The sequence below is a fragment of the Phoca vitulina genome, unplaced genomic scaffold (genome assembly GCF_004348235.1).
Source record: "Phoca vitulina isolate PV1807 unplaced genomic scaffold, GSC_HSeal_1.0 scaffold12, whole genome shotgun sequence".
Taxonomy (NCBI): Eukaryota; Metazoa; Chordata; class Mammalia; order Carnivora; family Phocidae; genus Phoca; species Phoca vitulina.
This window is the reverse complement of record NW_022589715.1, coordinates 4,969,808-4,984,299: the sequence shown is the minus strand read 5'-3', so window position 1 is coordinate 4,984,299 and position 14,492 is coordinate 4,969,808. Positions and strand designations below refer to the sequence as shown.

Genomic DNA, 14,492 nt, shown 5'->3' with positions numbered 1-14,492 from the left:
GTGAACTCAATAGAAATATGCTTGAGAGATATAAATAGGGTTTCTCAAATGAGAAAATACATATAGTCAATAAACATAAGAAAAGATGTTCAATGTTCACTAGCAATTACAGAAATACAAATAAAGACCACAGAGAGATATTATGTAAAAAGTCTGACAATACCAAATGCTGGGGATGAAGTTAATCCACAGGATCTGATGTGAATCCAAACTGGTGAACCCAGTTGGGAAAGCACTTTGGAGTTATCTTTTAATAGTGAACTTCCACATGCCCTAGGACCCAGTAACCCGGTCTCTTGCATATGTGCAAAAAAAGATATGTATAATAGAGACAGCAGTACTTTCAAATAGTAAACACCAGGAAGCAACCTGAATGCCCACCAAAGAGTGAATGAATATTATACAACAGTCAAAATGAAAGAAATACAGTGATGTGCAAAATATGAAGGAATCTTAACAAACTTATTATTAAGTGGAAAAATAAGCTCTTAAAACTATATACAACACAATCCCCTTTCCATAAAAACAATCAAAATTAAATGTGCATCTTAAGGAATATACACACACCTGCAATAAAATGATATTATTAAAAAAGGAAGGAATGAACAATATAGATTATACATTCAGGGTAACCGTTACCTTCAGATGAGGGAAGGCACGGGAGCCAAATGGTTTGATGAGGATTCTTGTCTAGGTCCTATCCTTTGTTTTAGGAGGTAGTTTCATGGATGCTTTTACATTATTCATAATGTAAATTTAGCATAACTAGCTAAATGAATAAAAGTGGCACATGCATGGACCAGTCCTTAGAGTTTGTAAGAGCTAAAAGTTGTTTTTAATCCAATTCTACATACCTGAGATATAATAAGAAAATGATAAACAAAAGGAAGTAACTAGTTTAATATCAGACATAATATTCTTTAGAGCAAAAAGCATTAAATTTAAAGAGGGACACCAACACTAAATGGTTCAATTTATGATAAACAAAGAGCAGTTTTAGACTTCTATGCATCTAAAAACACAAATCTCAGATACACAGAAAACATAAATTAACATATACAAAGAGAAATTGAATCCACTATCAGAATGGGAGATTTTTAACACAACATTCTAAGTACTTGATAAAGTGTAAGAAAAAGTAAGGATACAATTTAAATGCCAAAATTAACAAGCTCAAATCCAACTAACATATATAGGACTAGACATTGAGCCCCTGGAAAACAATGTCGTATCTATGACATATCTATGAAAACAGCCACATACACAAGGCCACAAAGCAAGCCACAAATGGTAGCAATCTGTGGTGTAGAACATATTCTCTGTTCACAATGCAACTAAGTCAGAAATCACCACTAAAAAGTAGGTGAGAAAACCTCCAAAGTTAAAAATAATTGAAACATTTCCATCTACATGCCCACTAGAATGGCTAAAATGAAAAGACAAAAAATACCAAAAGTTGGTGAGGATGTGGAGCCAATGGAGCTCTTACATATAGCTGATGGGAGCATAAATTAGAACAACCACTTTGGAAATATGTTTGGCAATATATCCTAAGCTGGCATACACATACTCTACGGATCTAGTCATTTCACTCCTAGGTATATACACAAAAGAAATGTGTACAGATGTTTATCCAATCATAATAGTCTATAATTGGAAAGTACCAAATGCCTATTAGGAATAGGAAGTTTCCACATCAAAAACTAATGATGTGTTGTATGGTGACTAACATAACATAATAAAATTAAAAAAAAAAAAAGGAATAGGAAGCTTACATATTGTGGTATATTAACACAGTGGAAGAGTAGTTAGTAGTGAGGATAAATGGCCTTCAACCACACACAACAAAATGGATGAATATCACAAGCTAATATCAACTGAGAGAAGCTAGACACAAAGGAGTATGTAGTGTATTATTTCATTTAGATAAAGTAGAAACATAATTTTAACTAATGTATGCATTTGGAAATCAAGATGGGTTATCCTCTTGGTGCCAGGGAGTGACTGGATGACAGCATGTTGGGAATATCTGAGGTACTAATAATATTCTGTCTCTAAATCTGGGTGCTGACTTTACCACTGTATTCAGTTTGAAAATCCATCTGTGTACTTGTTATTTGTATGCTTTTCCACATGTACTCTGTATGTCATAAAGTTTAAAAAGAATTTTAAAAAGATATATCTCTTTTGTAAGAAAGAAAAGCAGAAGTCATTATTAACAGCATCAGGATGTAAGAGAATGTAAGAAAGAAAAGCAGAAGTCATTATTAACAGCATCAGGAATGAAACAAAGAACCATTGTAAGAAAGAAAAGCAGAAGTCATTATTAACAGCATCAGGAATGAAACAAAGAACCATTGTTACTAAAGATAGAGCATAGATTTAAATAACAGACTATGATGAACAATTTTATGCTAATAAATTTAAACTTTGAAAGACAACCACCTAGAAAAATATAATTAGCTAAAACTGCTCAAGGAAAAGCCAATCAATTAGTCCAGAAAATGAAATAAAAAGTACCCAGATTGGAAAGAAGTAAAATTATCTCTAATCACATTTGACATCATCTTGTTCATATAAAATCCTAATAAATCCATAAAAAGCTATTAGAACTAATAAACAAGTTCAACAAGATTGCAAAATATAAGATCAACTTATAAAAGTAAATTGTATTTCTATACATCTATTAATGAACAATCCAAAAATGAAATGAAGAAAACAATTTCACTTACAAGATTATTAAAAAAAATAAAATTCTGGGGCACCTGGCTGGCTTAGTCATTTGGGTGTCAGACTCATGATTTTGGCTCAGGTCATGATCTCATGGGTGGTGAGATAAGCCCCGGGTCAGGTTCTGCGCTCAACAGGGAGTCTACTTGAGATTCTCTCCCTCTGCCCCTCTCCCACTCACGTGCATGCCCTTTCTCTCGCTCTCCCTTTCTCCCTTTCTCTAATAAATAAACACTCTTTTTAAAAAAGAATAAAATTCGGGACGCCTGGGTGGCTCAGTCGTTAAGCATCTGCCTTTGGCTCAGGTCATGATCCCAGGGTCCTGGGATTGAGCCCCACATCAGGCTCCCTGCTCTGCGGGAAGCCTGCTTCTCCCACTTCCCCTACTTGTGTTCCCTCTCTCGCTGTGTCTCTCTCTGTCAAATAAATAAATAATATCTTTAAAAAAAAAAGAATAAAATTCTTAGGATTGAATTTAACAAAATATGTGCAAGACTTATATACTGTAAACTATCAAACATTGCTGAAATTAAAGAATAGGATCTAAATACATGAAGTCTCACGCTCATGAATCAGAAGATTTAGTTATTATGATGGCAGCATTCTCCCAATTTATCTACAGATTCAAAGTAATTTCTATTAAATCTCTGCTGACAACATTTTCCCCCAGAAATTGACAAGCTGATCCTAAATTTCATGTGGAAATGCAAGGGACCCAATACAGCCAAAATAATGTTGTAAAAGAGGGAAAAAGTTACAGAATTCACACTTTCAGATTTCAAAATTTACTATAAAGCCACAGTAGTCAAGACAGTACTGGCATAAGGATGATAGACACATGGAATAGGGATTAAGGACCTATTAAGAATTTAGAGTCCAGAAATAAACCTTTATGTTTATGGTCAGTTTGTTTTGACAAGAATACCAAGACAACTTAGTGGAGGATACAATTTTATTTTCAACAAATGGTTCTGGGCCAAATAGATATCCACATGCATAAGAATGAAGGTGGACCTTTACCTCACACCATATATAAACATTAACTCAAAATGGATCAAAAACCTAAGAGCTAAAATTATAAAACTCTTAGAAGAAAACACAGGAGTAAACATTTGTGATCATGGACTAGGCAATGGTCTAGCACAGGTGACAAAAGAAAAAATAGATAAAATAGATTTTACAAAATTTTAAACTTTTGTGCTTAAAGGAAATTTTCTTCATCAAGAAAATGAAAAGATAATTCAAAAATGGAAGAAAATACTTACAAATCAAATATACTGACATATATCTAACAAGTGTACTGACAAATATACTGATGTATATCTAACAAGTATACAGATGGATTTACAACTCAATAATAAAAAGACAAATAATTCAATTTAAAAATGGAAGAAAGGAGTTAATAGATATTTCATCAAAAGATGATAACAAACGGCCAAAGAACACATGAAGAGATGCTCAATATTAGTCATTAGTGAAATGCAAATCATAACCACAATGAATTATCACTTCACACCTTCTAGGATGGCTAAAATAAAAGAGACAATAACAACTGTTGACAAAGATGTGGAAAAACTGGAACCCTCCTACATTGCTAATGGGATAAAATGGTGCATCAAGTTTGGAAAACAATTCAGTAGTTCCTCAAAATGTTTAACATAGAGTTATCATATGACTCAGCAATTACACTTCTAAGTACACATCCAAGAGAACTGAAAAACCTATGTCCACACAAAAACCTGTATAGGAATGTACATAGAAACTTTATTCAAAATAGCCAAAAAATGAAAACAACCCAAATGCTCTTCATCTGATGAATGGGTAAGCAAAATGAGTAAACAATGGAATGTTATTTGGTAATACAAAGGAATGAAGTACTGTTGGATGATACAACATGAATGGACCTTGAACACATTATGCTTAGTGAAAGGCCACATATTTTAAGATTCCACTTCATGAAGTGTACAGGATAAGCAAAGCCATGGAAACAGAAAGTAAGAATAATGGTTGACAGGGCCTGGGGATGCGGAGAGATAGAGAATGAGTGGATACAGGGTACATGGCCTTTTTTTGAGTGATGAAAGTGTTTGGAAATTAGATAGTGGTGATGGCTATACAACTAACTCTGTGAATAAACTAAACCCCACCAAACTGTACACTTTAAAGGGATGAATTATACAGCATATGAAGAATATATCAATAAAGACTTTATTTTTATAAGAAAAAAGAACAAAAATGTGAATATTCCTATAGCCATTAAATAAATTAAACCAGAATCTGTATATCCATTTCACAACACACACACACACACACGAAGAGAGAGAGACAGAGAGAGAGAGAGAGAGATCTAGAGACAGTCAGTTTCTCTCAGGCTTTACCAAATATCCAAAGAATTAGATTTACCCAAATTCTTCCAAGAAATTCAAATAGAGGGAATACCCCTCAGCTCATTTTTTGAAGCTGGTAAAACTGACACCAAAATCAAATAAGGACAGTATAAGAAATGAACAATATAGACCAATTTCACACGTAAATATAGATGTAAAAATATCAACGAAAGATATCACAGACATCAAAAATATCAAAAAATTGTAACAAACATGAAAGAATGCATCATAACTAAACTGGATTTCTCCCAGGAATTACAAGCACAGTTTAACATTAGAACATTTCTTTAGCACAACAGATAGAATGAGAACAATACATGATCATTTCAGTGATTACAGATTTTTTCTCAATAAATTCAGCTCCATTTTAGGACAAAGAAATAGCAAACCCATGAACAAGGAGTAGAAGGGGACTTCTGAACACAAGGTTATATGACAAAACTATAATACATTTCACACTTAATGATGAAAAATTAGAAGCATTCTCCTTAAAATAAGAAATAGAAAGGGATGTTTAATATTATTGCTTCTATTCAACAATGTACTACAGGTTAGCACAATATTAAAAGAAAACAAAAATTATAAGAATTGGAAAAGAAGAAATAGAACTATTTTTATTTGAAGTTTATGCAATAGAATAAAAATCCTATCAAAATTTACAGATAAGTAAATAAAGCTAATCAATACTTATGATCAGTTTTTGAAAATCAATCATGTCCTTAGATCTATAAAACAAGTTAGAGAATGTAATTTCTTTTTCTTTTTCTTTTTTTAAAGGTTTTATTTATTTATTTGTCAGAGAGAGAGAGCGAGCACACAAGGATCAGCAGTAGAGGGAGAAGCAGGCTCCCTGCCAAGCAGGGAGCCTGACCCGCGGCTTGATCCAAGGACCCTGGGATCATGACCTGAGCCGAAGGCAGATGCTTAACTGACTGAGCCACCCAGGCAACCCTAGAGAATGTAATTTCATAAAATGTAACATTTACAGGAAAAATACACAGTACCTAGGGAAAAAATTCCACATAGTTTTTTTTTTTTTTTTACTTTTTTATAGAAAATTTAAAAATATTATTTGAGGACATTAAAGAATATCTAAATAAATGGTCAAAGATACTATATCCATGGATAGAAAAACTTAACGTTAAACCAATTTCACATGGCCCCAAATTTAACTACACTTTAATGCAGTTCCAGCCAAAACCACAATGGTTTTTCCTATGGAACTTATCTGACTCTAAAATTAATATGGAAGAGCAAGTGCAAGAAGAGCAAAGACACTTCTAAATAATAGCTATCAGGACTATAGCATAAAGGATAAAACTATAAGAAGTCAGAGTGGTATTGACATTAACAATAGACAAACTGGCCAATAAAACAAAAGAGAACATTAAGCTAGTCTCTTCCCCACATTTAGAAACACTCAGGTGTGGGGAAACTGTTTTCCTACTTTGGACAGGAATCTTCTACTTATAACTGGACATTTACCAAAAATTATAAGAAAGTTTTAAAAGCAAATTTTATAAATAGGGCATATCTAAATAGGCATGGGAAAATCAAACATATGTATTAATTTTGGGTTAAAGCTGAGATTTGTACAGGGGCAAAAAAAAAAAAAAAGGCAATTCATAGATTATCTGATGTCAAACAGAATTTTCCAACACTCTTTTAGCAGTTCTGCAGAGATTGACCCTAAAATGTCAAATTTACTTAGAAACATTTGCAACTTCATGTACTTTTCTGGCCCTATTTTGTGCTCCCAATTTGAATAAGAACTATGCCATTTCCCCTATCCCTTCATTTCTTCTGCATAATCAATTACTTGCTTCAATAGCAACAATAGCATCTCTGAAGGTATCATTGCACTAATTAAAGAGAAAATGACATTATTTTCTACAAAAATAAAGTAGTGTATTTACAAAAGTCAATCCATAGTGAGTTCCATCAGAATAGGCAAAAACATGCCTGGTTACAGTACTGTGCCATCTCGTCATATCAGGCACCCTGATTCAGTTCCTTTTGCTCAGCCTTATCCAATACCTCACTTCCCCCAACTTTTTTTTTTTTTCTTTTCAAAATATACATGCCAAGAGAGACTGATGTCAGCAAGATGGTGGAGAGGAAGCTATGGGCCCTCATTCCTACATGGAAACACTAGATGGACAATAGACAGAATGAAACAGCTTCATGGGAGATTTAGAAGCTAGTCAAGGATTTGTAGCAACCAAGTGAATGCCAAATCAAGAAAAAAACATACTCAAAATGGTAGGAAACTTCATGCTGTTTTTGTTCACCCTTGCCTCACCCCTCCCTGGCATCATATAGTATTGATGAGAAGTTTGCAATTCCCAGCTCCTCCCTTGGGACAGAAGGGAAAGAGTGGATCTTATTTGCAACGTTCTGACATGTCTAATGGCTTCCTGAGAGACTGTTTTCTGTTTTGCTTGCCTCAGAGCTCAGACAGAAATGAAGGTATCGTTTGGACATCAGGTTGAAGGTCACTGAAAGCAGTGGCAGGCACTGTGGCATGTGAGAATTAGAGGGGGACTGCAAACTCCTGGGTGCCTTCATGCAAGAGATTATGGGGAGAGGAATACAATGAGACATCTAAGAACAGCAGTAAGATCACTGAAATTAAGATATTTAAAAACAGTCAGCTATATGGGATAATTAGGGGAAAACACACACACACGGGCCCAGGGAAAACTAGTGCCTAGAAAAGACCTGAGAAATCCTTAAGCCCTCACACTGGGCTAATTAGTGAGGGTCTTCCGCTGCATGGAGCCAATCTACAAAGGGAGGATATATGGCTGTTTTTTCAAATGTGTAATTTTCTTTTCTTTTTTTTAAGTAGGCTAATGCCCAGCATGGAGCTCAATGTGGGGCTTGACCTCATGACCCCAAAATCAAGACCTGAGCTGAGATCAAGAGTCAGACACTTAACCGACTGAGCCACCCAGACACCCCAAAATGTGCAACAAAAGATCACAAACAATACAAAGAAACAGGGTAAAATGGACTATTTAAATAAACAAAATACATTTCCAGAACCTGACTCTAAAGAAATACAGGCTGTAGACTTAAAACAATTTTAAAACAAAAATTGTTGTAAGTGTACTTAAAGAGCTAAAGGAAAACATGGAAGAGAGAACAAAAGGAAATCAGGAAAAGAATATATGAACAAAATGAGAATACCAACAAAGAGCTAGAAACTATTTTTTAAAATCAAACAAATTTTGGAGCTGAAAAAATAAGTAACTTGGAAAATTCACTAGAGGGAATCAACAACATACTCAAACAAGCAGAATAAAGGATCAGCGAATTTGAAGACAGATTCTTTTAAATTCTTGAACCTGAAAAGTTAAAAAAAAAAAAAAAGAAATGAAGTGAACAGAGCCTAAGAAACTTTGTGGAATAACATAAACCAGACCAATATACATATTATTAGAATACCAGAAGAAGAAAGAAAGGGATAGAGAGCTTATTTTGGGGAATAATGACCAAAAACTCCCCAAATTTGAGGAAAGATATGAATATACAAATGTAAGAAGCTCAGTGAATTCCAACTAGGATAAATTCAAAGAAATCCACACTAAGACACATCCTCAAACTGTAGAAACTTAAAGGCAAATCTTAAAAATCTTGAAGGCAGCAAGAGAATAACTATTCATTACATATAAGGGATCTCCTGTAGGATTATCAATGGATTTCTCAGCAGAAAACTTCTGGCCTGAAGGCAGTGGGATAATATATTTGAAGTGCTGAAAGAAAAAAAACTGTCAACCAAGAATTCTATATCCAGCAAAAACTGTCCTTCAAAAATAAGGGAGAAATTAAGACATTCCCAGATAAACAAAAGCTGAGGGGGTTCTTTACTTCTAGATCTGTTCCACAAGAAATGATAGAGTCCTCAAGTTGAAATGAAAGGACATTAGCAGCAACTTGAAGCCATATGAAAAGATAAAGTTTTCTGACATAGCTAAATACATGGGTAAATATAAATACCAGCATTATTGTAATTCTGGTTCATAACTCCACTTTTTATTCTTTTACAGTATTAAAAGAGAAAAGCATAAAATAATGATAAATCTGTTTATGGCTACATAATATATAAAGATATAATTTGTGACATCAGTAACTAAATGATGGGTGGAGCTGTTAAAGGAGAAGTTTTTGCATGCAATTGAAGTTATGCTGGTATCAGTTTAAAATAGATTGCTATAGCTTTAGGATGTTATATGCAATGCCCATGGTAAACACAAAGAAAATATCTACAGAATACACACCAAAGGAACTGAGAAGTAAATCAAAATATGTCATTACAAAAAATCAAGTAAATACAAAGAAGGCAGTAACAGAGGAAATGAAGGCCAAAAACCCATAAGACATACAGAAAACAAACAGTAAAATGGCAATAGTGAGTTATTCTCTATTAATAAATTTAAATTAGTAATTATTTGGGGGTGCCTGCGTGGCTCAGTCAGTTAAGCATCTGACTCTTGATTTCAGCTCAGGTCATGATCTTAGGGTTGTAAGATCCAGCCCCATGTTGGGCTCCATGGTCCGTGGCGGGGGGGGGGGGGGGGGTTCTGCTAGAGATTCTTTTCCCTTGTCCCTCTCCCCAGTCATACTTTCTCTCTCTCAAATAAACAAATAAATCTTTAAAAAAACAAAATAAATTAGTAGTTATTTGGTAACTCATTTAAATTACTAATTAATTATTTAAATGTAAATGGATTAAATTCTCCAATCAAAAAAGCACAGGTTAGTAGAATAAATTTAAAAAATCAGGATCAACTCTATGCTATCTATAAGAGATTCACTTTAGAACTGAAGACACATCTGAATTGAAAGTAAAAAGATGAAAAAGATGCTTCATCTAAATAATAACGCTGGCTATACTAGCCTCAAACAAAATGACTTTAAGTCAAAAACTTACAAGAGAACAAAGAAGGACATTATATAATTATAAAAGATTCAATTCACCATGAGTATGTTAATGATAATAAACATATATGCACTAAACATTAGAGGTTCTAAATATTTGAAGCCAACATTGACAGAATTGAAGGGAGAAACAAACAGTAACATAATAATAGTAGGAGACTTCAATATCTCACTTTTAATAATGGATAGAACAACCAGATAGAAGATCAATAAGCAAACAGAGGACTTGAATATCATTATAGACCAATTTGACTTAACATATACAGAATACTCCACTCAACAATAGAAGAATACACATTCTTCTCAAGTGAACACGGAACATTGCCCAGCATATATTATATATTACATCACAAAACAAGTCTTCATGAATTTTAAAGGATTAAAATCATACAAAGCATCTTTTCTGATTGCAGTGAAAGTATAAATCAATGGCAGAAGGAAAACTAGAAAATCATAAATATGTGGAAATTAAAAAACACACTTAACAAATGAGTCAAAGAATAAATCACAAGGAAAATTAGAAAATATCTTGAATCAAAAGAAAGCAAAACAGAGTATACCAAAATGTACAGGATGCAGTGAAAGCAGTGGTAAAGGGAAATTTATAGTTGTAAATGCTATCTTTAAAAAGATATCAAATCAACAACCTAAATATATAGTTTAAGAAACTAGAAAAAGAAGAGCAAACTAAACCCAAAGCTAGCAAAAGAAAGGAAATAAAAAGATTAAAGCAGAAATGAAAATAGAGAATTAAAAAAAAAAAAAAAAGAAAGAAAATCAATGAAACCAAGAGTTGGTTCTTCAAAAAGATCAACAAAATTGACAAACCTTTAGCTAGACTAAGAAAAAAGGACAGAAAATCAAATAACTAAAAACAGAAATGAAAGAGGAATATCACTATCCATTTTACAGAAATAAAAAGGGTTATGAGAGTACAATGAAGGATAATATGCCAACAAATTGGATAACCAAGATGAAATGAACAAATTCCTAGAAACATACAACCTACCAAGACTGAATTAGGAAAAACGGAAAATCTGAACAGATCTAACTAGTAAGGAGACTAAATCAGTAATCAAAAACCTCCTAACAAAAGAAAGCCGAGGACCACATAGCTTCACTGGTGAATTCCACCAAACATTTAAGGAATTAACCAGTATTCCTCAAACTCCCCAAAAAATTGAAGAGAAAGGAACATTTCCTAACTCATTCTATTAGGCCATTATTACCCTGATCCCAAAGCTGTACAAATACACTATAAGACGAGAAAACTAGACCAACATCTTTGATGAATATTGATACAAAAACCCTGAAAGAAATACTAGCAAACAGGATTTGAAAGCAATTATACACCATGACCAAGCGGAATGCAAGGATGGTCCAACATATGAAAATCAATGTGATACACCACATTAACAGAATTAAGGAGGGAAAAAACCCAAATGACCATCTCAATTAATGCAGAAAAAAGCACTTGACAATATTCAACACCCTTTCATGATGAAAATGTGTAACAAACTGGGGTCCCTGCATGGCTCAGTAGATTGAGCATCTGACTCTTGGTCTCAGTTTGGGTCTTGATCTCAGGGTTGTGCGTTCAAGCTCCATGTTGGGCTCCATGCTGGGTGTGGAGCCTACTTAAAAAAAAAATGTGTAAAAAACTAGCAATAGAAGGAAACTACCTCAACATAATATAGGCCATATATGAGAAGCCCATAGCTAACATCATACTCAATGATGAAAGACTGAAAGCTTTTCCTCTCACATCAGGGATGAGACACGAGTGTCTGCTTTTGCCACTACTATTCAGTACATTACTAGGAGTCCTAGCCAGAGCAATTAGGCAAGAAAAAGAAATAAAAGACACCTAAATCAGAAAGGAAGAAATAAAATTATCTCTTAGCAGATGACATGATCTTAAATGTAGAAAATCCTAAAGATTTTACATACACACACACATACACACACACACTGTAAGAATTAATAAACAAATTCAGCAAAGTTTCAGAATATAAATCAACTTGCAAAAATCAGATGTGTTTCTATACATTAACAAGAAGCAATTTAAAAAGCAAATAAAAAATGACTATAATAGCATCAAAAAGAATAAAATACTTAGGAGTAAACTTAACAAAGGAGATGAAAGATTTGTATACTTAAAACTATAAAACATTGCTGAAAAAAATTAAAGAAGACACAATCGGAAACTCCATGCCATAGATATGGAGACTAATATTGTTAAGGTGTCAATACTACTCAAAGCAATTGATAGAGTCAGTACAATCCCTCTTAAAATCCCAACAATGTTTTTTGTAAAGATAGAAAAATCCATCTTAAAATTCATGTGAAATCTCAAGGGACCCTGAATAGACAAAACAACCTTGAAAAAAGAATAAAGTTGGAGGTCTTCCTGATTTTAAAACTTATTACAAAGCTACAGTAATCAAAATAATGTGGACTAACATAAAGTCAGACATATACATCAATGGAATAGAATAGAAAGCCTAGAAATAAACTTTCACATATATGGTCAAATGATTTTTGACAGGGGTGCCAAGACCAATCAATGGAGAAAGGGTAGTCTCTTCAACAAATGGTGCTGGGAAAACTGGATATTCATAAGCAAAAGAGTGACATTGGACTCTCTCTATGCAAAAATTAAAAATTAACTCAAAATGGATCATTTACTAAATGTAAAACCTAAAACTCTAACTCTTAGAATAAAGCATAGGGGAATAGCTTCATGACATTGTGTTTGGTAATGATTTCTTGGGTATGACAACAAAAGCACAGGCAACAGAAGCAAAATAGGTAAACTAGACACCAAAATTAAAATAGATAAATTAGACATCAAAATTAAAATGAAATTTTGTGCATCAAAGGACATAATCAATAGAGTGAAAGGCAGCCCACATGATGGGAGAAAAGATTTGTAAATCATATATCTGGTAAAGGGTTAATACCCAAGATATATAAAGAACTCCTACAACTCAACAACAAAAAGCAAACAACCCAGTTAAAAAACGGGCAAAGGACTTGACTAGACATTTTTCCAAAGAAGATATACAAAAGGCCAATAAGCACATGAAAAAATGCTCAGTGTCACTAAACATTAGGGAAATGCAAACCACAATGGGAAACCACCTTGTACCAATTGGGATGGTTACTGTCAAAAACCAGAAAAGAACAAATGTTGGCATTGATGTGGAGAAACTGGAATCCTTATGAACTCCTGGAGGAACATAAAATAGTGCAGCTGCTATGGAAAATATAAGGCAGTACCTCAAAAAAAAATTAAAAATAGAATTGCCATACGATTCAGTAATTCCATTTCTGGATATACAATCAAAAGAATTGAAAACAGGGTCTTGAAGAGATATTTGTACACCCATGTTCATAGCATTATTCACAATAGCTAAAAGGTAGAAGTAACAAAAGTGTCCATCAACAGATGAATAAATAAGTAAAATGTGGTCTATACATACAAATACTGTTCAACCTTAAAAAAGAAACTCTGACACACGCTATAACATAGATGAACCTTGAGAACGTTACGTTGAGTGAAACAGCCGTTACAAAAAGACATAATTCCACTTCTTTAAGGTGCCTAGAGGAATCAAATTCACACAGACAGAAAGTAGAAAAGTGGCTGCCAGAGGCTGGGGGGAATGGGGGGAGTGTGGAGTGATTTTAATGGGTCCAGAATTCAGTTTGGAAGAGGAAAAAAGTTCTGGAGAAAAATGGTGATAATGGTTGCAAAACAATATGAATGTACTTAATGTCACTAAACTTAAAAATGGTTAAGACAGTTAATTTTATGTGATGTATATTTTACCACAATTTAAAAAAACGAAGTAGAAAAAAAGCTTTTTAAGATACATGCTAAAACTTGGAGAAAAACACAAAAGTAAAAGTAGTATCTTAGTCCAATGATACAGGTTTAGGAGGCATTTTATCATGATAAATAATTGAACATAATGCCAATTTCTTTCCTCTACAAAGACTATATTCTAACTTAAGTATTTTTAGTTGTCTATATGCATTTTTTCATTCATTAGTTATTCTGATAAATACATCTATAGACTTTAACATAGTGGGAAAAAATTGAAAGATACTCAAAAATAAAGTTTTGGGAGATACTTTTTAAAATAAAAAATTTTTTTAAAGATTTATTTATTTGAGAGAGAGAGAAATAGCATGAGAGGGGAGAGGGTCAGAGGGAGAAGAAGGCTCCCCACTGAGCCGGGAGCCCAATGTGGGACTCAATCCCAGGACTCCGGGGATCATGACCTCAGCCGAAGGCAGTCGCTTAACCAACTGAGCCACCCAGGCGCTCTAAAATAGAATTTTTATTTAAAAATTTTTTAAAGTGAAAATTTTGGAAAAAAATCTAAAAAATATTCACTTTGAAAAATAAAGACTAATATACGC

The 14,492-nt window shown here is 33.5% G+C and overlaps 1 protein-coding gene across 3 annotated transcripts in view; it reads right to left on the bottom strand.

Annotated features, from left to right (window-relative positions):
• Nucleotides 1-14,492, bottom strand: part of RMDN2 (regulator of microtubule dynamics 2) — an 83,879-nt gene that overhangs the window by 44,122 nt on the left and 25,265 nt on the right. The gene's annotated exons all lie outside the window — the stretch shown is intronic.